Source organism: Gavialis gangeticus, unplaced genomic scaffold (genome assembly GCF_001723915.1).
Source record: "Gavialis gangeticus isolate Ggan-Ray unplaced genomic scaffold, GavGan_comp1, whole genome shotgun sequence".
Classification (NCBI taxonomy): Eukaryota; Metazoa; Chordata; order Crocodylia; family Gavialidae; genus Gavialis; species Gavialis gangeticus.
Window position 1 is genome coordinate 16,327,244 of NW_017729034.1, and position 3,165 is coordinate 16,330,408.

At 56.1% G+C, this 3,165-nt stretch overlaps 1 protein-coding gene across 2 annotated transcripts in view; it reads left to right on the forward strand.

Moving 5' to 3' along the window:
* Positions 1–3,165, forward strand: part of CASP2 (caspase 2) — a 41,092-nt gene that overhangs the window by 588 nt on the left and 37,339 nt on the right. The window lies entirely within an intron of this gene.

Below are 3,165 nucleotides of genomic sequence, written 5' to 3' on the forward strand. Positions count from 1 at the left end.
GCTGGCTAGCACTACGGAAGACAGAGACTTGGGGGTCATCACTGACCACAAGATGAACATGAGCCTGCAATGTGATGCTGAGGCTAGTAAAGTGACCAAAACAGGCGGGCCCTTGTGAGCTTGAACTGAGAACAGAGGAGCCGCCCTTTCGTGGGTCAGACCCTAGCTCCATCTTGCTCCGTCTCATATGGCCACCAGGGGGCGCCCTCCCCTCCCAGATGCTGCAGCTGGGCCAGGGAGCAGGAGCCAGAGGAGCTGCTTGCTGCAGGTCCCTGCTCTCCCCACCCTTGCCTCCTGCTGGACCTATAGCCCCCTCCCCTTTGCTCCTGCCTCACTGCCACTGCATGACTGGGGCCACCTGCAGCCAAAGGGGACCCCACAATGATGCCACCAGCAATGCCTGCCTGTTAGCTGGTCTAGGAGCAACCCCTGTGTCTCGCTTCCTGTGGCAAGTCTTGTGCTCCACTTCCTTTTTCCTGATGTTTGTGATCTGCTAAGTCAGCAGCATGCTTCCCTTTCTTTTGTCTTTTCATATGTCCCTGTTGTCTTTTTATGTTCCCCCACAGCTCCCCCCCAGTACAGCCAGAGGAGGCACCCTGTACCCCACAGCAAGCCACTTCCTTCCTTCCAGGCAGAGAGGAGCATGCAGCTCCCTCCCTTGCACCCCACCTGATCCCTTCCACCATAGGTAGCAGAAGGCTGCGGTTAATGGGGCTTAGCCCCCCAAACGAAGCTCCACTGCTCCAGCACCACTGGCATGCCCAGTGCACTTGCTGTGCACCAGCCCTGCATGAAGGGGAGGGGTGGCTCTACACCACTCCCCTGCATCCTGCCATGCACCCACAAGCCCTGCACCCCTATAATATTTTCTCCCGCCACCGCTGCTTCTAATCAAGTCTCCCATGTAATGGCAAGAGCCCCTTGAGGGGGCTGCCAGTATGCTGGGGAAGATCTTGCAGGGGTTTCCCCCCTGGTCAGTCTCTCTCTGAGGGGGGCCATGGAGCCCCCAAACCCAACCAGGGCAGGGGAAAGGGCAAGGGGTCCTCTTCCTCTTCCACAGGGGGTGGGAAGGGTAAAGGGCCTACAAAGGAAGTCAAGTTAGCAATACCTGCAGTGGTGCCTCATTAGCCGGTGCCCCTCTTGCTCAGCCTTCCTTCATCTCTGCAAGCAGGGCTGCTCAGCTTAGCAGCTGGAGCTATTCCTAGGTGGCTGCAGGAAAGCTTGCAGCCTTGGCCCTCTACCACTTCTGCCCACACATCCTCAGGCAGTTGGGGTCCCCTCCCTCTTTAATGACAGAGGGTGCTCCCCATCTCTTTCAGACACAGCCCAAACCCCAGCTAGGTCTGGGTCGAGGCCATCCAAGAAGGCACAGTAGAACTCCACAGTCAATCTGTCAATGCCCAGAGCTTTGTTGGTGGGCATCAGATGGAAAGCATCCGAGAGCCTAGCCAGGGTGACAGGACCCTTGAGCAAGTCCTGGTTGACCAGGCAAACCTATGACAGCACCTTCCCACAGGACTTGGCAGGGATCGGCATTGGCCAGATATGATGAGAAGAGCTCTGCATAGAAAGCCCTCACCCTTCCTTGCAGCTCACCGGAGTCTGTGAGGTAGGTGCCATCCTCTGTCAGGAGACAAGTGATGTACCTCTTGGCACCCCTCCTCTTCTCTAGAGCACAGAAGCAGCAGAAGCCAGTCCAGTCCACCTCCCAAAGGAGCTTAATGCACGAGCAGATGAATGCACTGCAGGTGCAGCGGTCATGCAGAACACAAAGCTCCTCCCTCCTCTCAACACTCCCCACACAGAGATGGACTGGTCAGCAGCCAGGCAATTCTCCAGCTCCTGTACTTCCCTCTTGAGCTGCTCTCTAGCATCTGTCAGGTGTTCCCCCAATGTAGAAGCAACAGTACTGCCTGACACAAACCTTCCTCGTCCCACCATCTCTGGGTCAAGGGAAATGATTGCCGCTGCCTGCACCAGGCCAGCCAGAACTGCTGGAAGGTGACCGCAAAGTCCATGTCTTCCAGCAGGCTGTTGCTAAAATGCCAGCCTTGGATGCTCAGGCAGCAGTGACCAGAGTGCATACCAGATGATGGTCACTGAAGGGGGGCCAGTCTAGTGCAGGAGGCATGGACTTGGGCGGTATTTAGCATGGACCTGTAGATTCAATTCAACTATGTAGATTCAATTCTACAATTCAGGGTGTCCATTACTCCTCCACCCTGACAAAGGTGAAGGTGGTGGTGTTGTCAGGATGGTGGGCATGCCAGATGTCCACCAGGTAGTTGCCCATAACTATCTCCCAAAAATGCCTGCAGCAGCCTGGCTCCACTCCCTGCCAGTGTGGTCCTGCAGCTTGAGAGTGATGTTTAAATCCCTACAGAGGACCAGGCACTCACGAGGGCTCAGAGTCCCAAGGGAAGTGGCCGTGTACTGGTAGAAATGAGTCATCTCCAAGTAATGCACAGGTTGAAGATAAGCGCCTGTACCAGAGATGCAGCAGATAGCCTGGCACTACCTCAGTGGCAAGAATGACCTCTGGCTACAGGCTTAGGGAAACAGGCTAGCCACACCAAAGTACGTATCCGTGAGGTGGCTGAAGTAGACACTGTCTTCCCACTCCAGCTGTCAGCTGGCTGCTGCAGCTGGAGCTGTAAGGGTCTCCTGCAGGAAAACCAGAGTACCAGACACCTGCAGAGACCCATCCTGCAACCATTCACATTAAGGGTTACCACCACAGAGAGTGGTGACCAGGGACAGAACTCTCCCCAGGCTTTGCAGGGAGGGCATGATGGCCCAATTAGGGACCTAAGGGGGATAGGGCTGAAGACCACCCGAGTCCCCAGCTCCTCCAGGGGCTTGAGTGGGACATGCTTTCCCCACCCACTGCAAACCTCTTCTCTGCTGCTTCCTATGCAGCAGCCTCCATTGCAAGGTAAATGATAACCTTGTGGTAGTATCTGGAGACTGTCAAAATCTCCAGGGGCCCCCACTGCCCAAGTGAGCGCATAGTTCTCAAACAGTGGTGGCTTGATCTCAGGCATGTCACAGTGCACCCCACTGTGCCTGCTGATGCTGGGGAGGGGACCCCAACTGCCTGAGGATGTGTGGGCAGAAGCGGTAGAGGGCCAAGGCTGCAAGCTTTCCTGCAGCCACCTAGGAATA